This window comes from Protopterus annectens, chromosome 2.part0 (assembly GCF_019279795.1).
Source record: "Protopterus annectens isolate FY-2018-M chromosome 2.part0, PAN1.0, whole genome shotgun sequence".
Lineage (NCBI taxonomy): Eukaryota > Metazoa > Chordata > Ceratodontiformes > Protopteridae > Protopterus > Protopterus annectens.
Genome location: NC_056728.1, coordinates 606,921,183 through 606,946,463, shown reverse-complemented (window position 1 = coordinate 606,946,463; position 25,281 = coordinate 606,921,183). Strand labels below are relative to the sequence as shown.

Genomic DNA, 25,281 nt, shown 5'->3' with positions numbered 1-25,281 from the left:
GCATAAACCAGTCCATTCATTCTTTTAAATTTCCTGAAGAACCTGACTACTTTTTACACTCAGCAGAGGAACTGAATGCTATTCCCTTACTCACTGGGGGAAGACATAGAAGTTTATCATGAACGGGGCACTAATCCATCACTAGACACATATAAACACACATATCGACACACACACACACACACACACACACACACACACACACACACACACACACACACACACACACGCACACAGACACACACATGCATGCACACATACACTCAGTCTCATGCACCCATACACACACACACACACAAAGATATACATATGTATGCACATATATGTACATACAAAAGCACACAAACACACACACACACACACACACACACACACACACACACACACACACACACACACACACACACACACACACGCACACAGGCACACACGTGCATGCACACATACACTCAGTCTCATGCACCCATACACAGACACACACACACACACACAAAGACATACATATGTATGCACATATATGTACATACAAAAGCACACAAACACACACACACACACACAAACACACACACACACACACACACACACACACACACACACACACACACACACACACACACATATATATATATATATATATATATATATATATATATATATATATATATATACACTTTTACATGTGATAACTCTGAAATGGCAGTCGCATGCAGGAGGAAACTGAAGTACCTAAAAAAAAATCAAAGTCAGGGGAAGAGGCGCCCACTCCATTCAAAAAGCATTCTATCCTAGAAATGAAATGCTTATTTTTGTGTGAAATTTTTTAGATGTGGGCATGAATAAAGATTGTATTGGCTGCTTTAGGACTAGCTTGTATTGTAAACCATGCAGAAAAAAGGTATACTAATTATGTATTATGTATCTATAGTATCTAATATGATTTATGCTTTAATATTGGAAGTTACTATGCCATGCTAGCATTTTGTCTGCACCAAGTTGTTTTTAGTATAATTGTATGGTCGATTTGCATAGCTGCACCTTGTTCAGTAATGTTATTCATGTAATTGTGTTGTGTGTAGACATCTCATACTGGTGTCTAATTATTTCTATATAATTGTGCTGTTACTGGTGGATAGAATCACATTAGACAACCTCGACAGAGTGCTGCTCGCTATATTTTTATCTGTGACTGCATAACTGTCTTGAGGTTTCTTCTAACAGATGTTTTTTTCAATTGGCTCAGTATCTGCATATAATAGTAGTTGGTTCAAGACATATATTTTCCTGCATACGGTAGCTATTTGCTCAGTTTGTTTTTTATAATCTTTATAATATATCTTTACCATCTCAAAGTGCTTACTCCTCTCTGTACTCTTCTTTTCTAGATCCAACACCACTCTTAAGTATTCAACTGCGGTACCACCTATACCATTCTTATAAGAAAAGCGCAGTCCGGGTCTGAACTGTCTGCAAACAGCTAAAGTTAACTTTGAGTATGTGTCTACCTGTTTGAGCCAATATTCATTATCCCCTGGAGAACACTCTGCTTTGGCTTGTAAGCAGCCCCCCCACCACACACACATACACACACACACACACACACACACACACACACACACACACACACACACACACACACACACACACACACACACACACACATCTTCCACTTTCTCTTATTCCCTTCTGTTAGCAAATAGTATCCATAACTGATCAATACTGTGTGTTTGTTAATCTAAACTCAGACCACAGTAGCCTACTGATGCAAGGTTATCCTGTTTTTTCACCTGAGAAATTGTTAAGAAATGACTTACAGTTTCAGAGCAGTCCTTGGTCAATTGTGATTGTTTCTTAAACACATACTTGTCTTTGCTTTAGCTCATTAGCAGCAGTACAAAGAACTGCCTGCTCACACCCTTGTTCTCCCCTCCCCCTTCCCTGTTTATTACCTTAAGACAATCCCAAAGTTAATAAATATTACCTGTGGCAGGCACCATTTTTAAAACTACAACCACCCTTGTCACTATCATATGTTCATTTATCAGTTAACTATGTTACCTGATTGTTTCCAGCCCCCTCATAAGAGCAACTAACAGGGTCTCTACCCGCTTCGTTCCCCACCCTGCCCCCTATTCCCTCCCATCCCCAGTGGTCCCATCTTTATTACACTGACAAACCCCTCCCATCTTTCCAATAGCCAACCACAGCGCTAACCCAACAGTACCTCCTCCATCTTTTCACTACTATCACACCTCCTCCGCTAACATGTACAAGCATACCTTACCTATGCCCACTGCATGCACTCTCCTTGCATATCTTACATCCTACCAAAGCTCCATCATTCCCCCACTCAACCACTACCACTGTACTACTACTCACACCACCACTCATGTCTCACCCTCACTCAGCTCCCCTCCCACCAACTCAAGAACCTTCCATATGCACCCCCACATATTCTACCAACTATATTACTCAAACATAAAGCATCCCTACAACTTAACATGATAACCCTCCCACCATACCTATTACGCACAGAGCACAATCATAAAGTTTCCCTTATAAACAAACACATTCAACAACTGAGAAAACTAATAACTTTATGCATATCAAAACTAGCCCTAAGTGGCGACATCCACCCCAACCCTGGCCCTACCATCTCCAACCCCAATCCTCATAATCAGACTAGAAACCACAACTTCTCCCATATTACAGCCATTAGAAAGCCAAGTGACTTCCTTCTACTAAGCCTAAATATTAGAAGTATATCCAACAAAGTCCATGAACTCCATGCCACCATAGACTTGTACTCCCCAGATATAGTCATCCTGATAGAAACCTGACTAAAACCTCATATTGCCAGTGAGCAAATACTCCCTACAGGTTATGGCATACTAAACAAGAAAGGAAGCGGTGTAGCTATAATATTTAAACAGCATCTAAACATCCAGATCTTAAAATCATCAGCTCCACAAATAGGCAGTGAAGAAATAATATATACCAACCTCAAAATAAACCAAAACAAAACCATCAACATAATTGGATGCTACTTCCCACATGGCCAAAACACCCCTCCACTAGAAAACCTCCTCAGCTGGTCTACCCACCATCTCTCCCAAGAAACTATCATTTTAGGTGATTTCAATATTGACTGGCAGTCCTATTCTGGCAACCATCCAACCCATCATGTAAACCTTCATGGCTTCACCCAACTAGTCCAGTCACCAACCAGGATAAATAAAAACTCCAGCAAGCAAACTACCCTGTATTTGATACTAGTCAGTAAGAGCCCCAAGTCATATATAACAAGCTGCTTATCAGATAGCCTCAGTGAACACTCCCCAACATTCCTACTCAAAAAATACCTATACCAAGCTAAACCTGTCATCTACTGTCAGATACGTAAAAAACTAAACTTTAACCCACTCACATTCATCTCATCCCTCAAAGAATGTAACTGGCATCCTCTAAAGTACCTCAGTCTTGATGACGCAGTTGAATTTTTTAATACTACCATCCTGAGCATCCTTAATTACCATGCCCCCATAAGATTTTCCAGAATCAAAGCACAACCCTCCCCATGGCTACAGAAAACCACTAAGTCAGAAATGAAAAACAGGGATAAAGCCTGGGAGCACTGGCGCAAAACCAAAACCCCCTCAACTAGACAGAAATTCCTAGAAGTATGCAATAGAGTCAAAAAGCTAATAAAACAGGACAAATTCCAATACTACCAGTCTGCCCTAGACTCCTCCCAACACAGCCTCAAACAATTCTGGTCCTCCATAAACTCCATCCTCCACCCAGGTAAAGTCAGTACACCTCCTCCTAACATCCCTCACTCCTCAGAAAATATTGCTACCTCATTCAACGCACACTTCACACAAACCATACTATCACTAGCTAACCAACACAACTTCCCCCTCAACTCCAACCCACACCTTCAACTAGTAATCTCCCCACTGCCTTCTCTTTTTTTCCTGTACCTACCTCCAACATAAAAAAACTCTTTTAAACTTAAGCCCACCAAATTAGCAGCAGTCAACCTCCCAAGTGAATACCTACAAATTGCAGCTGATGCTGTGGCCTACCCAGTATCCATCTTGATTAACCGATCTCTTTCAGAAAGTTATGTTCCCACACTGTGGAAAGTATCACATATAATTCCCCTCCACAAAACTAACCAATTACCACCCCATAGCTATTCTCTCTCCACTCTCCAAAATACTAGAGAGATGCATACACTCTCAGGTCTCAGACTACCTCCTTACTAACAACCTCCTTTCCAATACTCAGCATGGTTTCGGACCAAACCATAGCACCACCACTGCCTTACTCTCCTTTACTAACACTATCCTTCAGCATAAAAACAATGGCTATCTCTCCTCTGCTACTTTCCTAGACCTATCTAAAGCATTTGACATGGTCCCACACAAACAACTTATCTCTGTCCTCATTAACCTATCCTTCTCACAATTAGTCACCAACTGGTTTCAGAGTTACCTGTCTGACTGCCAACAATCCGTTGTATGGCAGAATGACATATCTCCCCAACTACCTTTCTCCATAGGGGTTCCCCAAGGATCCATCCTTGGACCCCTACTCTTCTCTGTTTTCACCAATAATCTAGCCTCTGCCACCAAACATGGCACACTCATACAATACGCAGATGACTCAACCATTATCTGCTCAGCCCAGTCCCTACCCAAACTGCAAAACGTCACACAGGAAGCCTTTTCCTCTGTTGAAACTTGGTTATCTGATGCCCAATTAATACTCAACCCAAACAAAACTAAACTACTCATCTTCCAACCCACCAAACATACTCAAAACAACTCTCACTTTAACATCACAGCAAAAGACAACACCACTATATGCCCAACTGAACACACCAAATCACTAGGAGTGGAAATAGACAATAAACTAAAATTTGACATTCACATATCCATGACAATAAAAAAGTCCACAAAAAACTAGGAGCATTATACAGAAATAAGCAACTTCTCACCAAAGCAGCAAAGATTTCAATATCAAATTCCCACCTTATCTCCACCCTACTTTATGCCTCTCCAGTATATACCAACCTAAGGCAATGTGATGGAAACAAGCTAGAGACCTGCTTCAACAAAATCGCCAAATTCGCCACAGGGGCATCCTACCGTAGTCACCACTGTCTCTCACTTGCTGAACTGGGCTGGCTTGAACTCCCTCACCTCCTTCAGTGGTATCAACTCTCACTCGTCCACAAACTAGTAAACCATCCACTAAATGTCCCATCCCTCCAGAATCTACTCCAACCCTATCGCACCACCAGACTACTAAGATCCAGCAACAAAAATCACTTGCAGATCACTAAAGCCAATAACTCTGCTGGTGAAGCACTATTCTCTTGCACCATAGCCAAATTATGGAACTCCCTCCCACCCACAATTACCTCCATACCATCATGCACCCACTTCAAAACTTTACTAAAAGCGCACCTAAAAACATGCTGGCTATGCCCTTGCAACTCCCACTCTAATATCACCCACCCTATCCATCCACTACCTTTCTTTCCACTCCACTAACTACCTTGATTATAGCAAGCTCAGATGCTCATAAGCCTAGTACTTATTATACAGCAGGAACTTCTTATTGTAACATTTGTTAATGTCTGTTATGTACTTCACAGGTGAAGATTCTAGTTGTCTACTGATGTACTATGTTCTTCATCTGTAAAGATGTTGTAATGAATTGCTATGTAAATTGTTAATCGCTATGTAATCCAATGTAACTACTGTCTGTTTATTTTAACTGTGGAGCTTTTCTCTCCGGGCCTCCGCTGAAAATGGACCTACGTCCAGTTGGACACTCCCGATCAACAAATATAAATAAATAAATACTTCATAGATGTAGTATGCATCCTGCTTTTGTGTATAGGAATGTTATGAAAAGTCAGTTTTTAAAGATTTCTAGATTGTGCAGTGGGGAAGCAGACTTAAAGGAAGCTTTTGATACTTTATGTATTGAGTTTCAAATCAGGAGTTATAATTAGAATGAGATACTTTGGGTCAGGCTTGAAGTTGAGTTTATGAGATATGATAAACAAAGACATTGGCAACCTTCAAACACTGGACCCCACCCAGTTTGGGTTCGTGAAGGGCCAATCTTGTCTCCTGAACCTGACTGACTTCTTCAAATCAGTCTCCAGAGCTGTGGATGAGGGTAAGGCGGTCCACACAGCCTATCTGGACCTCGCCAAGGCCTTCGACATCATCCCCCACTCTAGAATCATAGATAAACTTACTAAGCTGGGCATAAATCCCTACATCACTCAATGGGTTGCCAACTGGCTTACTGACAGAACCCAGACTGTAAAAGTAACCGACTCCAAATCCAGCTCCAGACAAGTGAAAAATGGAGTACCTCAGGGTTCAGTCTTGACTGCTCTTGTTTGGCATCTACTTCTCTGAAGTACAGGCCAACACTAAGGGACTCTGGCTAACAAAGTTCGCAGATGACTGCAAACTGGGAGCCATTATTGAATCCCAAAATGATGTGGATATTCTACAAAAGGGCCTTACAGAAACAGATGCTTGGTGCCAGAGCCATGGGCTCAAGCTTAATGCCAGGAAATGTATAGTTATCCCCTTTGGGAAAAAACATGTACCCATGAATTACCACGTAGGTGGCAGTACACTAAACACTGAAAGTGTGATGAAAGACTTAGGGACATAGATGGACAGCGGTCTCACCTTCGATAACCACATCGCCACAACAGTCAGGAAATCCTTCTATGTGGCACACCTCATCACTAAGGGCTTTTCATCCAGAAAAAAGGAGGTCATTGTCCCACTGTACTCATCCCTCATTATACCCATTATAGAGTACAATGCCCCATTTGGTATGTACATCACAAGACATCTGCAACAGCTGGAAAGGTCTGAGAAATACCTCACTAAAAGAATCACCAGCCTAAAGCAGATGCCCTATGCTGACCATCTAAAAAAACTCCAGCTATACTCTGTGGCATATCGTCTACTCAGAGGCGATCTCTGCTTAACATACAAGGCCATGTCAAACCCTGAGCTGTTGGACATGCTCCACTTAAATATATCCCAATTCCTCAGAGCCACACACTCCAGGGATCTAAACTTTGTCATCACAATGAACAAAACATGCTGGAGGGATAGGTTCCTGACTCAGAGAGTCCCCCTACTCTGGAACAGACTGACCATACATGTTAAACAGTGCGCCTTCTTTGCCCTCTTCAAAAGGAACCTTGACGATTGGATGGGAGATAGGAAATTAACCCCGGGGATCACATCAGTTGCCCTGTTAGACAGGGGTCCAGGGAAGTAAATATTGTGCAAAGAAATATCCGGGGAATTGTTTGGCTAGGCTTGTATAGGCCCTAGGGCCAATAGTCTAGTACCAACCTATGAACCTATGAACCTATGATCTTGCTAAACCCTATTTTTTTGATCGAACATCAACTGTTACTGATAGGACTGATGTTTCTCAATCACCCAATTTAGTTTGTGTACCTTTAACATATACGGCTGATGTGCATGACATCTGTTACACTGTGAAAAGACATTGGTCTATTTTAACAGCCAATGAGAAGCTTAGACCTATTGTTGGATCTATGAATAGCTTCCCATTTAAAAATAATCAGTCGCTGAAAAGACAACTGTGTTACAAGAGTTTTATACTTAGGGATGCTGAAAATATTGATTTCATGGGCACGCTCCCTTGTGGCTGTTGTAGAGCATGTGAATATATAGATCCAGTGACACACTTTCTTCATCCGGATACAGGGACGCAGTTGGAATTGAAGGTTTGTACTAATTGTATCAGTAGAAATGTAGTGTATTTAGCTAAATGCACTGTTTGCACATAATTTTATGTAGGCAAAATGAATTGTGCATTAAAAGATCAAGTCTTGCAGCATGTTTATGATATATGGAAAGGCAAATGTTTTTAATGCACTAGCTAAACATGTTGTTTTAAATCATGATGCCAAACACTCTTTTAAGGTTTTTTCTACAGTTTATTAAAGAGGACTTGATAGTAGAGGATATGATTGAGTGGGCAGAAACTAATTGGATTGTTTTGCTGCAAGCCGACTAAGGTTCATAGGTTTATAGGTGTGTACTAGGCTAATGGGCCTGGGGCCTTTACAAGCCTAGCCATAGGATTAGCCTGGCATAATGCCACCCGACCATAGTTCACAGTGCCTCTGTCAAGTTGAGCCACTGGTGTTATCCCCGGGGTGAATTTTCTGTTTCCCATCCACTCATCAAGATTTCTCTTGAAGAGGGTCAGCAAGGTGCTCTGCTTGATATGTATGGGAAGTCTTTTCCATAGCATGGGCAGTCTCTGGGTTATGAACCTGTCCCTCCAACATGTTCTGTTAATTGTGGTAATGAGGTTGAGGTCTCTGGAGCATATGGTGCGGAGGGATTGGGATTTCTTTAGATGTAGCATTTCTAGCAGAGCTGGGTCAGACATAGCTTTGTAAGTCAAGCAGAGATCGCCTCTAAGTAGGCAATATGAGACAGAGAATAGTTGGAGTTTTTTGAGTCTGTCCATATAGGACTAGTGTTTAAGGCCTATGATCCTTTTTGTGAGGTATTTTTGCAGCCTCTCCAGTTGTTGCAGGTGTCTAGTGAGGTACATGCCAAATGGAGCATTGTACTCAATGATTGGCCTAATGATGGAAGAGTAGAGGGAGACAATGACCTCTTTCTTCCTGGATGCAAAACTCTTAGTAATGAGATGTGCCATATAGAAGGACTTTCTGACCACAGTGGCAATGTGATGATCAAAAGAGAGGTTGCTGTCAACCTGTGTTCCCAGATCTGTTATAACATCTTCTGTGTTCAGTGGACTACCATCAATGTGGTAAATCACGGGAACCGTTTTTTTTCCAAAGGGTATGACGACACATTTTTTGGCATTGAGCTTAAGGCCATGGTTCTGACACCAGTCATTGGTCACAGTGAGGCCATTCTGTAGGATGTCAACATCACTTGGGGAGTTAATAATAGCTCCCAACTTGCAATCATCTGCAAACTTTATCAGCCAGAGTCCCTTCATGTTGGCCTGGACTTCAGAGAAGTAGATACCAAACAGGAAAGGACCCAGGACTGAACCTTGTGGGACTCCACTTGTGACTAATCTGCAGTCTAACTTGGAGTCAGCTACTTTCACACTGTGGGTTCTATCTGTGAGCCAGTTTGCAACCCACCTAGTGATATAGGGGTTGATGACAAGCTTAGTGAGTTTTTCTTTGATTTCTGAGTGGGGAATGGTATCAAAATCCTTGACCAGATCAAGGTAGGCTGCATGAGCCACCTTGCCTTCATCCACAGCTCTGGTGACTGACTCAAAGAAGTCGACCAAGTTGAGCAGGCATTATCTACTCTTCACAAAACCAAACTGTGTGGGATCTAGAGTTTGGAGATTCCCTATATCCTTGTTTATTAGGTCCATGATGATGTGTTCCATAGCTTTACATATCAGACTCATCAGGCTAATGGAGCGATAGTTCCCAGGGTCTGTAGTTGCTCCTCCTTTGTGGACAGGGATAACTGTAGCAGTGTGTTCTGGCTTAAATGCTGTGGTCCACTGAAACCTTCTTTTAAGGCATGCCTCCTTATTCATTGATTGTTTTAATTTGATTACTTGATTGTTTTACTGATTGTAGTATTTAAGAAGTTATTTTTCCTGCTTTCTCTGTGGTCTGATGAAGTGTGCTATACGTGAAAGCATATACCTTTGTTTTATACTTGGATTAAAAAAAGTTTTACTAGTCCTTGGCCAAGTTGGTTACGTTCTTTATGTTTTTTCATTCTAGAGCTGTAATAGTGAAGTGAGTGACATGAAGTAGCAACATTAACCAATTGTTGATTTCAAGGCATTAACTAATTGTTGATTCTGAGGCTTACTGTTATTGGTTATATTCTTTTTGTATTCTCCAAGGGTGAACCTGAAAATGGTCCATGAGATCAGTGTTATACCCCATTTAACAAACTGAAAATAAGTAAATAAATGCATACATAAATGAATGAATGAATAAACAAATAAATAAATATATCAAGTAAGAAAGAAAGAAAGAAATTATTTTTGCCAGTTTAATTGCATCTACACAATTTAGGTATGTAAGATAAAAAACATAAAAAATATATTTCCCTCACATTTTCTGGGACTATTTCCTGAAGATATTAAAATAAAATTCATTGGGTGGTTTGTTTCCTCTAGTAGAATGTTTTATTATATAATAACAAGATGATTATATAATAACAAGATGGTTACCATAGAAACTAAAATAGTATAGATTCATAGGAGATTACTAGGTTAACAACTCAAGAGCCTTTACAGGCCTAGCCAATATAACCCTATTTTAGCTAATATATGACCCATATGGGCAGGAGAATGACACGAGTCTGTGCCTATGACTTGAATTAGTTTACAGCTTTTACAAACTGCCACTGTCCATAAAGGACATAGGCACTACCCGAGGTGTGAATTTTTGATTTTGCATCCATCAGTCCTGATTGGTCTTGAAGAGGGCCATGGAAGGACTCTGTTTAACAAATAAATGAGAAACCTGTTCCAAAGAAGAGGCTATCTCTGAGACAAATATCTGCACAAACGGCATGTTCTGTTTGATTCACTGATTAAATTTAGATCCCTAGAATGGGTGACTCTCATGCTGTTTGTCTTGCGGATATGTAGCAGCTCCATCAAGGCTGGATTTGTGAGTGCCTTGTAGGTCAGGCATAAGTCACCCCTTAAGAATACATAGGAGACATTGTAAAGGGAAAGGGCTCTCAGTCTGTTTGCATAGAACATCCTGTTAACACTCTATTTTCTTAGTGAAGAACCTCTGAGGTCACTTAATCTGTTGTAAGTGCCTAGTCAAGTACATTCTACATGGCACATTGTACTTAATTATTGGTCTAATGAGGGCTGTGTACATTGGGACAATAATCTTCCTGGATTTGGATGTCATGCCTTTTCTTATAAGTTGTGCCACCTAGAAGGACTTCCTAACCACTGTAGACACATGACAGTCAAAGTTCAGGCTACTGTCTATCTGTGAACCTCACCTCTGAGTCTACTCTTAGGGGTGTGCTGTTAATGTTGTAGTTAGCAGGGATATTTGATTTCCCAAAGGGTAAGATAATGCATTTCTTTGCATTTAATTTCAGGTCGTGGTTCTGACTCCAATCATTTGTCTGATTTAGACCCTCTTGAAGGATAGCTACATCACTGGGGGATTCAGTGATTGCCCACAGCTTGCAGTTGTGTGCAGTCTTCCAGAGGCCTTCCCCATTGGCCTTGGCATCCAAAAAGTATATTCTGAAAGGAGTTGTTCCAGCACTGAGGCCTAAGGCACACAATTAATAATTGGCCTCTTTCTGGAACTAGAATCACCTACATTAACCAGATGTCCTGTCCTTAAACCAACTGGCTATCAATCTGGTGACAGAGGGATTTATGCCCAGTTTTGGGAGTTTACTTATAATACCTGAGTGGAGAATTGTATCAAATGCCTTGGCTATTTCGACGTAGGTGGTATGTACTGTTTTGCCCTCATCCATAGCCTTAGTGACTTTCTCAAAAAAGTCCACAAGATTAAGTAGGCTTTACCTGCCCTTAAAACCAAATTGGGTTGGGTCTTATGGCTGGAGGTTTCCTATGTCCTTATTTGCCATGTCCATGATTATTCTTTTTATGGCCTTAAAAATAAGACTAGTCAAGCTTGTGAGTCTATAATTATCCAGATCATTTGATGTCGTCACTTATGCAGTGGATGACAATAGCTGTTCTTCATTCTATCAGAGCAAAGCTGGTCCTGAGGCGGTGACTATATAGAGATCTTATTGTTCCAGATAGGTCCTGGTTTAAGTTATTTAAGAGGCACCCTGGTATATTGTCTGGTCTCTTGAAGTCATGTTTTCAGCTTTAGAGAGTGCAGTGGCTAACCTGTTCATTGGTGATAATTGGAAGAGGAGTGCTGGAGAGTATGTCTTGGGGGAGAACTGGAGGTGATGGAGATGTGAAATTTGAGCTGAATTTATTGACCAGCAGATTTGCTATATCTTCCATCTGAGTAAAGGAGATACCATCTATAACTAATTCCACACATTTTGGATGTTGCCCTTGGTTGCTGACGTAACTGAAAAATGCCTTATGGTATCCTTAGTTTTGGAGGAAATTTTTACCTTAAATTCAGCTTTCAGAGACTTGACTAGTTCCCTGATTCACTTCATTATAGTAATGATGGACTTCTTGCTCTGTTATACACATTTCTACTCATTTCTTGGCAAGATTTTCTTTCTTTTGTTGTACAAACTAGTTAGACCAGGGGTACACCAGAGTAGCTTGTTTTTATGGTTTGACCTGACCTTATATTGGGTTTGGTACTGCCATTTTTATGCAGTTGTTATATGGTCAGCCTTTGTGTATTCCTCTGCATAGGCTTCTGTGTTTTCTGGATTTAGGGGAGCTATGAATCTAGTTATCCTGTCACTTAATAGGAAGTAGTTTGCCTTAGAAAAGTTCTTGAAGTTTTTGGGGTTTAGTGGGAGGACTTGTTTACCTTAATTTCCAAGGAGACTGCTTTGTGATCTAATCTTACAAGTCCGGCATCATACTAGGGGTGGTGCAGCACTCTCCCGTATTTGTGACTACCGGATCTGGGATATGTAGTCCCTTAGAGGGAGTGCAGACCAGCTGCTCCAGGGTATTTGAATTCATAAAGTCAAAAAATCTTTGGGCTTGTATATTAGTGGTCATGAATGCCTCTCAGTTAATGGAAGGATGCTTAAAATCACCCATGCGTGTGGTATTGGGCTGGATGGTGAGTAATGCAAGTAACCTTGGGTTTAATGTGTGGATTTCCTGGTTCATGGAGGAGTACCTACAGCTAACAGAAGTATGGTCATGAATTTTTTCCATAGTTAGCTGGACATGGTGTAAATCAAGCATGCTGTATTGTTTGTCTAGCCCTGAAGTGAGCTTATCCTTAATGCAGATAGATACACCTCTGCCTTTACTGTTTTATGTTCAGTGAGGGAATGAGATGTATGATATGCATTATAGCCATGTACTGCTGGAGTGCTTTCTGTGGCTTTAAACCATGTTTCAGTAACTGCACAGACATCAGCATTCTCCAGGGTGAGGAGTGCTTCTAGGGAGTACAGTTTCTTGTTGAGAATCCTAGAATTGAGCAGTGCCACCTTTAGCTTGTCCTAAACAGCTTTTGCTCTGTTGGAAGGTTTGTCTGTTTGGCAATGCCTAAAAATGGCAATATAGGGATGGATAATGTTTTTTTCAATATCCAAAAGCCTAGAGATGACAGGTGGAGACCATCACTGGCAAAGCAGTGTGGCCTGTCAACCATGTCCTTCCAGGCTGACAAGTATTGAACCCCTTCCGAATGATACCAGTAGCTAAGCAATTGTTAACGTCAGTCATTGTCTGTTTGTATTGTGGCATTATCTTGGAGATGGTAGAATGCAGTGTTAGGCTCATACATGCCTGTGACACATATTCTGACAGTTCATTCATGGCTCTCTTCATATAGTCCAAGGAAGTACAGTATGTCTCAGGTCAGTTATGCCCATATGTACTATGACTGAGTCATACTGGTACTTAGAGGTAAATGACCTGACTGTGTTCTGCTGGATCCTGGCCCCTGACAAGCAACTGACTGTAACCTTCTCTTTATTCAGCCTTGTAAGCGGGACATCAGTGTGTCTCACAATAGAGTCACCTATGACTAGAATGCTGTATTGGGAAATATTTTGCCTTATGCGCTTGGTAGTTGAGACACTGGTAGTTGAGAAAGACAACAGCCCTGATCAAAATGTCTGGCTCCAGAATTATTATTGTGTATGGCGGTACGACCAACTAAATCATGTTGATACTTCTCAGCCTCCCATATAAGTTTTGGTCCCTTCACAGCAGAGAGGAGATATTCCATGTCCCAAGTAACAGTTTCATTGCCATAAATGAGTCCGTGTTAATATATCCTAATCCTTTCCACTACTTCATTGTTATTACATCTGATCCTCATCCTTTGCCTTGTGCTAATGAATCAAGATGGCAGGTTCACGTTGGTCATAATATAGCCATATTAAGTGTCACCCAAATGTCAGATGTTTGTAAGTGAATACCATATCCAGACATGGTTCCAAAAGCGGGTTCCAGTCATACCTCTCAAACTGCACACATTGAAAATGGGAACAAAGACCCTTGAAAAGTAGGACCAGCTAGCTAAATATGTGGACATCTAATTAGCATATAATGTGAATACAAAATAGCACATAACAATTCCCACTAACAATAGTAATGTGGGACACTACTAAAATACATGTTTCTAAAACATAGAGTGATAAAACGGCATTAAATATATAAGTACATTGTCAAAGAGACAGTGAAAAATCAGTGGGCTTTAATGAACTGTGCTGCAAAATTATATCACACAAAGTCATTTATTTTTGCTTCAGAAAAATGGATTTTAAGATGTGTGTTCTCCTTCTTTAAATTATTCTTACCACTAGTATGTTGGTCAAGTAGTGTGGTTTTGTGTGTTCTAGACATTTTCAAAAATTAGATGTGATAAGCAGGATTCTAAAAATTGTGTGAAGAGGTAAATCAAGCCTGTAAACAGAGACATAGCTCCAAAAATATGAACGTTCCTCTTCAACAGGGACAGCTGAGAGGTCTGGTTCCAGTTTTTTTGTTCTGTGTGATGTTCTTAGAATCTTTAACAGAACATTATGGTGGGTATTCTTGTTCACCTTTCTTAGATTCATGGGTTCTTACTAACTTATGGCAAGAAGAGATCATAAAGAAGCTCAGCTACATCACCCAGTACTACTGGGAAAATTGCAGTGCCCTCCATTAAGTAGACTTTCTCTACATTTTCATGGTAAAAACTTGTAGTTACCCACCCAGCAACCCAGACAGGTTTTAAAGGTTGCTAGGGAAGTGATCTGCTTGATAAGTAAAGGGAGCTAGGGTATTTTCCTAGCACTCTCTAAAACCAATCTGGATGGCTGAATGGCATACATTTCAGCTGTCCAGATTTTCACAGAATGCCCAGATTTTTGCTGCGTATTTTTGGTTTGTTCCCCATAAAATTTGCGTTTTTTCTGGCAAGTCACTGAGAACTGATGTCACTAAGTAATGACAGATATTTGAGTTTCAGACTTCATATTCTCTAGAAAATGTATGATAGTGCAAAATTTTATATTCTAGAAAATTTCTAAGTTTATAAGAGCAATATTTAAATTTGTCACCATGTTTAGGCCTTTGCTCCCCATTACTTTGGGCTTTGTCCAGATGTTTTGCACAAATAATGTGAAAGGTGTGTATGATGTGGGATCACAAATTTTCACCAGGAATATGTGGAGAAAGTCTACATAATGAGGGGTACTGCTAGTTTATCATCAGTATCTTATGTTCTTGTCTCAGACAAATTTGCCATGAGTGTAACTATAAACACAAGCTCCAGACAACATGGCTTTAATGATCACAGATCTATGTGAACCCTTTTAGCATAATATGGTCACAAATCTAGTTGGGTTGGTCATGCTAGATGAAAGAGTGCAGTGCTTTTTACAGCCGACCAAAGTAGTTGTTGTAGAACTGCATACTAATGCCTCAGGAGTAGGCACTATGTTGATAATTGAGAGCTCACATGGTGTAATGGTGCTGTTTTGACTGTAGTTTGCAGGACCCTGGGTTTAAGACTTGGCAGGGCTTATTATTTGGGTGGGAGGGTGGCCTAATGGTTAAAGTGTTTGCTTTACAAACACAAGATGCAGAATTTGAGTCTCACAAGGGATAATTAGCTAGGCTTAAAATGGCTCGCAAGGGCAGTTAGCTTAGTACTAATCTGTGAACCTATGAACCTATGTTTGGGCTAGACATCTGAGTGTGATTCTATGAGAAATCAAAGTCATTTTTGCATATGTGTTACTTGCAGGATATCATATCATTTATCTCACTTTCTGAGTTATTTCATGGCCTCTGTAAATGATATTGCAGAGGTATTGAAAGAAAAAAAAGTTTGACATCTTGCAGAATCATTTAAAATGCTTATGATACTCTGGCAGTGGAAGAACAACAAATGGTTTGGCCAGCACAAAGGATAATTATAAACAAAACAATTTAATTACAGAGAGAAGAAGTATTTCACCTGTCAATAAAAACTGAATTCACAAGTAATACAATTGTAAGTAAATAGCAGCAAAAATAATGTGTCTAGAAAACATAAGAGTTGCTGCTGCCTATAACCTAAAATGAGCATGTTTTGTGAGGAAATGTCAAATGGGCTGTATGAGTGCTTGAAAAGAACTACAGAAGGCATGATAGGTATTTAATTAGAAGTGACTATCCCTTTGTAGGCACAGTCAATAGGTGAGATGCATTCTGTGGTGCTGCATTCAGGTTTTGTGAAACCGTACCTGTAAAGGTATGCAGTAGCTTGGCAAAGCACAGGAAAAGGCAACAGAACATGTACATGATCTTTATGAGAGCCATATGAGGAGATAAACAGAGAAAGAGAGATTAGAAGAATATAATGAAACTGCTACCAAGAAAAGAAGACAGACGTATAGAAAAGATGATCATAAAAACTAAAAGGGAAACCATGCATTCTGAGAATAATATGACATTTCTCAAAAATGGACATACAACTAAAAAGTGTAATATCTTTCAACAAAAGGTGAATGGGTTCAGAGTATATTTTTCTGCACCTGTTTCCATAAGAGTTGGTACTAACATGTGGATTGCTTGTCAGCTGCATGATATAACATTATTAAATGTTTGAAAAACTATTAATTTAACCAAAAGCTGCTGAGGTGTTGACTGATTATGCTTTGGTGGTGGGATGCATAAAATAGTAGGGATGTTGCCTGGACAAACAGGGAAAATGCAAACATGTAGTGAAGTTATAGCGAGACTATCTAGCCAGTGCTTTGCACTGTACCTGTTGAGTTCATCTCTAAACTACAGAAGAGATTCTGCCATATAGCTAGAAAACATTGCAGTGCAGAGTTTGAATGGATTCCATTCATATCCTGAGTTAGATGAGGTAATGACAAGCAGCTGCAGCTAAAACATAGTTAGCAACTGCCATGGCAGCAGCCTTCAGATCTGATAGTTAATGTCAGGTTTGAGGGAAGCTGCTAAGGCAAGAAAAGAGCCTTTCCATGCAGTGCTAGCAAGGGGTAGCTCCTCGTTTAATACACACATATACATATATATGTATATTATATATAAGAGGTACAGGAATGAAGAATGACTTTTTGTTGACCTGAGAGAGAAATTCTAGCAAATGATCCAGTGATTCTGGAGGGAAAGATGGGATTTACTCTGTCTCTATGTACTCAGCAATATCGGTGAATTCTGAGCTCATCTGGCGATATTCTTGAAAGATAAAAAGAACACTTTAAAAAAGTCCTGAAAAAAGTGATTATGCTTTTCTCCAATGAAAAAAGATCAGTAAAATATGATATAGTTGATTCCAATTTGGTAGAACAGGATACTTCAGTGATTAAACAATTCTGTTCTGCAAAGCTGTAGAAACAGTCGTGATCTGGCCAGACATGCTGAACACATTGGACATTGTTAGGATGTCCTTGCTAACATACCTTTTTGATGTTACATTGAAGAATAAGATAGTGATTCTGGACTAGCAAGCTGCAGTAGTGGCCTCTGTTTAAAAAGAACAAGGACATGATGGTGCATTCCATTTCGGAAGGTATTACATTTTGCAGCCTCTTTAGGAATGCATAAGGTGCTAGAAAGAAAATAAAATACATATCAGATCCCTTGATTTCAGTAGGACATTGAAGCTCCTTCTTGTCCACAGAACTGTGGATCAGATCTTTACCTTTGCACACAAACTGAAGGGAGTCCTGGGAGGTATGCCAGTATAGGCTACATATGTCATGAACCCTAACATGCCTTGTAGAAACTTTTGTCAGATCCATTACTATATGACATTTATTCCCTGGATTAGTAAAATTACAGTTATCTCCAAACTGTCGCTTTTATTTCAAACATATTCATGTGGATTATAGGACATACCAAGAGTTTGATATTCCCCACCTATTTGTAAATTTTGTGGACAGGATGCCGAGCTCCTTCTAACATTTGGGGACCATCCATTCTCGGGATTTAACAGCTGCATCTGTTTTATATGTAGATTATGTTGTTCTTTTAGCCTCCAGAGACTAAGATTTCCAGTATGCATAGGGCTGAGGGTGAGGTAGCTGTAATAAGTTAGAGGGCATGATTCTGTCTCAGAAAAAAACAGATTGTTCTCTTAAGATGAGAGTGGAACATATTTATTAGGTGAACAACTGAACCATCTTACTGTGTGGGATATAAGTGAAGGTAGAAAGTGGTTAGAGCATTGAGGAATGTGTGGGTGTATGGGTGGACATACTACAGGTGTTCTATTGGACTGTGTTGCTGGATTGACATCTGCCTCACAGTACAACAATTTCTGTTTAACAGTCAGTCTATATCTTTCTCCTCCACTATAGATACAAGTTTCAGTTAGTCACTGACATGATGAGGTTCTTTTGCTATGAAGCTCTCTTTCTCTGTCATAGGGGTTGTGCATTCAAGTACCACTGAAACAAAGATGCCCATCCCAAAGAACATGACTTCAGTGTTGTTCAGATTGCAACCATTGTGGCAGACACAAGGAACTGCATAATATGCAATGCATCAAAATGCGACACAGACATGCAATGCACACTTATGCAGTCATGTGTCATGGTATGACTAAAGAATATCATTTCTGATTAAGGGTTTTGTGATAGCAACAATGCCATTTCCAAAGGTATGCTTACAAGTGTCCTTTAATGTTTGAATGACTGAAAAAATGGACTTGCATCTTATGTTGGTATTTTCCAGAGTTCCTTTGCATGTCGGCCAGCAAAGCAGTGCTATAAAAGTGCATATTCCTAAGAGCTTCCAGAGAGGTAATACTGAGGTATTACATAAGTTTGCATTTTAACTCTAATCATACGAATAAACACGGATGGGTATGATTGTAATTAGGGATGGAAAAATCACAAGCCAATGATCATAGATGCAACTAGAAAAGTACTTTCTGAACAAACTGATAATTACTGCAATTTATGCTACTACCATTCTAGATGGGCTTCCACAGGAAAAGGTAGCTGCAATATCCCATGGTGGTGTCTGCTATAAAAGCAAATGAAAATGTCTGCGCATTAACGGAAGAAGGGAAAGCTAATGTAGGGGAGACTTGGTACAGTGGCAAAGGAGGTCAGCAACCATTTATTCTGTATTTTTATTCATAATAATGTTTACAACATTGCCATTGACTAATCACAAATCATGGCTTAACAGATACAAGGATGACTGATGGTCAATTCAGTTAGATGCTGTTATCTCAATAAAGCTGTTTGACAAATGACTAATTGTTATATATTTATGTGCAGCAACATGCTACAGCAGTGAACACTTAGTCATTGGGTTATGAGTTGCAGATACATGCTGCATGGACATGCTTTTGTTCATTATTATGTCTCCCATGCCATGTTGTTATTTCTGCAACATCACCATCACATTTTGGAAAAGAAGCAGATGGGGCAGTGTGTTTAAACAACTTGTTATGTAGTTTAATTCACAGGATTTGAAAGGAGGACCACAACACAAAGTGAGATTTAATATCCGAAATGTATTTTGAGTAGTATAGATGCACTGAACTTAGACTGTATGGATGAACTGCTGCAATGGAACGTTACAGAAATGTAACGGAATGTAAAGACTTGCCCAGAGATGATCTCATGAACTGCTTTTCATGAATTACATTTTGTAGTCATGAGATAGCACAGCAGGCAACCCATTCATACAGTACCAGAGAATATGCACATCAGCAGCTGCAGCTTATAAAAAGGAGCATCATTTCAAAGCAGTGACAGTGCATTGAGCTATTGTATCTCATCTGCAGAAGCCCTTGGGAATGTATTCTGCTGCTGGTGACAAGACTGTGATAAAGATGTCTGGAAAACTCAATTCAAATAACTCAAGGTTCACAAACTATTACATTGTAATACAATTGTCGGGAAACACAATGCATGTAACTCTGCAGTTATAAACTATCAGATTGCAATACAAATGTCAGGAAGCACAACGCATGTTAGAGTATAGCCATAACCCCCCCCCCCCCAAAAAAAAAGAAATAATAATGGTGATATGGTATATATTTATTTAATATCATGCAGTGAGGTAGCAAATCAATCCTCTGCATACACTAAATCACCTATAAAAGTGTGTGTGTGTGTGTGTGTGTGTGTGTGTATATATATATATACATATATATATATATATATATATATATATATATATATTACTTGCTTCACTGAGTCATATTACTGCAGCACTTTAAATTTTTAGTTAATGGGTAAGCGACTCATATCAGTACATTCATGTGCTTTGTATTTACAGTTTCATGTATCTCATATTCATGGTTTGTGTTATGTATGTGGTCTGTAAGCCATAATGAATTATATTTATGTAGTTCCATGCATACTTTCCTTATGACAAGCCTTGTTTTCTCCTTCATGCAGTATCTAAGATCATAGGCTCTTTGGATCATAGCAAGTTACTAGACTACTGGCCCTGAGGCCCTTATAAGCCTAGCCAATAAATTACCCCATGTTCCCACAAGTCAGCACCCAATGCCCCTGTCTAGCAGGGACACAGGTGGAATTCCAGGAGTGGATTTTCTGTTTCCCATCCAGTTATCCAGGTTGCACTTAAAAAGGGATAATAAGGTACTCTGCTTGACATGGAGAAGGAGTCTATTCCACAGAAGGGGGAGTCTTTGGGACACAAATCAGTCCCGCCAGCAAGTCCTATTGATGTCACAGACCAAGTTGAGGTTTTTTATGTGGGTCACATGAGTAGAGGTTGGCTTACGGATATGCAGCAATTTCATCAAGGTGAGGTCAAAGATTGCTCTGTATGCCAGACATAGATCACATCTGAGGAGTCTGTATAAGATGGATTAGAGGGACAGGGTTTTAGACTATCCATGTCGGATAGATTTTTGAAGCCCTGGGTTCTCTTGCTCAAGATCCTCAGTGGTCTTTCCAGCTGCTGTATGTGCTTCATGAGATACATGCTAAAAGGGGTGTTATACTCAATGATGGGCCTGATAAGGGAGAAATACAGGGTAGTTATGCCTTCCTTGTTCCTGGAAGAAATACTCTTACTAATGAAGTGAGCCATGTAGAAAGCTCTCTGTTCAATGGAGGCATAGACAACATGGTGGTCAAAAGTTAGATTGCTATCCACTTGGGTGCCCAGGTCCCTTACAACTGCTTGCGTGCTTAGGACTTTGTTATTATAGCTACAAGCAAGCAAACTCTGAGGGTAATGCTACTCAATGCTAGAAGTCTAAACCTCAAAATGCACTCACTTGAGGCACTCCTTAAAATGGAGAACATCGACATCTGTGCAATGACAGAGACCTGGTTCATGGCTCCAGAGAGCACCCCTGCATTACCAGCTATAATTCATATCACACCTTTCGGCCAACTAACCTGGACCAAAACACTAAAGGCGGAGGAGTGTCAATATTCATTAAGGATATCCACACCTCCAGGCTAGTTCCTCAGCATAATGCATCTGAGATTATCCAAGTGCAACTAACTCTGGGCAAGACCACAATCCAAATTGTAGCTTGCTACAGATCCCCCACCATGCTCCAGGATTCCCACTCCTTATTTCTTGATACACTGGAAAATATTAGGGTACAACCCAACACCCTAATAATGGGTGATTTCAACTACCCCACCATTAACTGGGAAAACCACTCATGTACCAACTCTTTTGCTCAACATTTTCTGGAATTCATAAATTCCAATGCCTTGAATCAACTTATCCACACCCCCACCAGGGGCAGCAATATCCTAGACCTGGTTATTACCAACATAGGCGACAAGTGTTCCACACCAGAGGTCAATTCCTTGTTGGTCAGATCTGACCACAAGCTAATCACCCTAGACATCCACATCCCGCCCCCACCCCCCATTAGTGAAACCACTGTAAAAAAATTCTCCAAAGCCAACTTTATGCTTCTCAAGACAGAAGCGGCAAACTTCACAACACCCATGCAGATGGACAATAGAGGTACGACTGTTGAATCCTACACAAATGCATTTTATAAGCACTTACACGAGTGCATGGATCATGCTATCCCTAATAGAACCAAGATGCTAGCCTCCAAAAAAAGGAAGCCAATCTGGTGGTCCCCTGCCATAAACAAACTCTACAACAGAAGAAAGAAACTGTTGCAAAAAAGAGTAAAATCCCATGACTGGAGGAACTCCCTGATCAGCCTCAGTAAGAAGGTGAGATCCCTCATAAAATCCTCCAAAGCTAGTTACAAAAACAAAATCACCACTGACTCTAAAGACAACCACAAAGCATTCTAGAGCTCAGATCTACTCTGAGTTACAGCACAATGGCATTAAATATACAGAACCAACTGATATTGCCAACATCCTGGCAGACATGTTCAGTGCTAACTTTACACCCCTCTCACCCCCTAAAGGGCCCATCTCTATACCAGAAGATTGCAAAGTTCCTGTAATCATGGCTGCACAGGTAAAACCACACTCTCCAAAGCCAAGAACACAGCATCCATGGGACCTGACAACATCACAGGCTGTGTTCTACACGAACTACAGAATGAACTGGCACCCCACCTAAGTACCATGTTCAATCATAGCCTCACCTCAGGCTTTGTGCCCACTGAATGGTGCGCAGCGATGGTTATCTCACTCCACAAAGGGGGAGCCACCACAGACCCTGGAAACTACCTTCACATTAGCCTGACGAGCCTGATTGTAAGGCCATAGAACATATCATCTAGGATAAACAAAAGACATTGGTAAACTCCGAACTTTGGACCCCACCCAGTTTGGGTTTGTAAAAAGCAAATCATGTCTCCTAAACCTGATAGTCTTCTTTGAAGTAGTCACCAAAGCCGTAGACAAGGGTAAGATGGTTCACACAGCCTATCTAGATCTTGTCAAGGCTTTCAACACCATCCTCCACTCTGGAATTATAGATAAACTCACTAAACTAGGTATAAATCCCTATGTCACAAGATTGCCAACTGGCTCACTGACAGAACCCACACTGCGAAAGTAGCAGACTCCAAATCTGACTTCAGACCAGTAACAAGTGAGTACCACATGGTTCAGTCATGGGTCCTCTCCTGTTTGGTATCTACTTCTATGAAGTGCAGGTTAACAAAAAAGGTCTTTGGGTAATGACTTCGCAGATGACTGCAAACTAGGTGCCATAATTAAAACCCCTAATGATGTGGACATCCTACAAAAGGGCCTCACTGAGACAGATGCCTGGTGTCAAAGCCATTGCCTCAAGCTCAATGCCAAAAAGTGCATTGTCATCCCCTTTGGTAAAAACTCTGTACCTATGAACTACCACATAGGCGGTAGTATACTTAACACTGAAAGTATGATAAGAGACCTTGGGACACAGGTGGACAGTAGTCTCTCCTTTGATAATCACATTGCCACAGTAGTCAGGAAATCCTTCTATGTGGCATACCTCATTACAAAAGGTTTCTCAGCCAGGAAAAAAAGAGGTAATTGTTCCCCTCTACTCATCACTCATTAGACCCATTATAGAGTACAATGCCCCTTTTGGTATGTACCTCACAAGACATCTACAACAACTGAAAAGGCTGCAGAAATACCTCACAAAGAGGATTACCGGCCTCAAACAGATGCCCTACACAGACCGTCTCAAAAAACTCCAGCTTTACTCCGTTGCATATCGCCTACTCAGAGGTGATCTCTGCCTAAAATACAAAGCTATGTCAAACCCAGAGCTGTTGGACATGCTCCACTTAAAGAAATCCCAATCCCTCCAAGCTACATGCTCTAGGGACCTAAACCTTGTCACCACAATAAACAAAACATGCTGGAGGGATAGATTCCCATCCCAGAGACTTCCCATACTCTGGAACAAACTACCTATATATATCAAAGAAAGCTCCTCATTAGCACTCTTCAAGAAAAATCTTGATGATTGGATGGGAAATAGGAAATTCACCCAGGGGATAACTTCTATAGCTCTGCTCTACAGGGGCACAGGAAAATAATTTTCTTGGGTGGTGAAAGCCAGGGTACCTTTTTGGCTAGGCTTATATAGGCCCTAGGGCCAATAGCCTAGTACCTACCTATGAACCTATGAACCTATTAATGTGATAATATTTGGAGATGTCACTCTCTCCCAAAGGGGGTGATGATGTATTTGTTGGCATTTGGTTTGAGGCCGTGTTTCTGGCACCAGTCATTTATCTGGGTGAGACCCTCTTGTAGCATGTCTACATCAATAAGGGAGTTGATGACAGCACCCAGCATGCAGTCATCTGCAAACTTGGTCAGCCATAGACCTCTGGTTTTGGCTTGCACCTCAGAGAAGTATATCCCAAATAACAGGGACCCCAAGACTGATCCCTGGGGAATGCCGCTCATTACAGGTCTACTACTTGAGGTAGCTTCTGCTATTTTGACTGAGTGAGTACCATCATTGAGAAAGGTAGCTACCCATCTGGTCACATACAGATGTACACCAAGCTGGGATAGTGTATTATGCCTGAGTGAGGAATAGTGTTGAAGGCCTTGTCCAGGTCAAGGTAGGCAGCATGCACCATCTTCCCCTCATCCATAGCTTTGGTGACTGACACAAAGAAGTCCACCAAGTTTAACAGGCATGACTTCTCCTTGACAAAACCAAACTGTGTGGGTTCAAGCATTTGGAGGTTGCTGATGTCTTTGTTAATGTGGTCCATGATGATGCATTCCATGATCTTGAAAATCAGGCTAGTTAGGCTGATGGGTCTATAATTACCTGGATCGGTTGATGCCCTGCCTTTGTGCAGAGGGTTGACAGCGGCCATCCTCAACTTGGCTGGGATGAAACCGATACTCAGACTTAGGATGAATATGATGCCTAATTGTACTGCGACTTGCTGCCTGAGTTGATGCAGGATGCAGCCTGCATCCACCAGCAGCAACTATACCATTTGCAAGAAAAAAATAAGTATAGCTCTCATAATTTGGCAAAGCTTTATATCTCAGTGTGGTTATGTACATCCCAACCCAGGTCCAACAGCCCCCAGCCCTAGCAAACTTAGCAAATCTCTCTTGCTGTCAACCATAAATCTCCAAAGCCTTAAAAACAAGATACCTGAAC

At 40.6% G+C, this 25,281-nt stretch overlaps 1 protein-coding gene across 1 annotated transcript in view; it reads left to right on the top strand.

The window, feature by feature from the left end:
- LOC122792759 (phospholipid-transporting ATPase ABCA1-like) overlaps positions 1 to 25,281 on the top strand; it is a 2,266,772-nt gene that overhangs the window by 642,108 nt on the left and 1,599,383 nt on the right. The window lies entirely within an intron of this gene.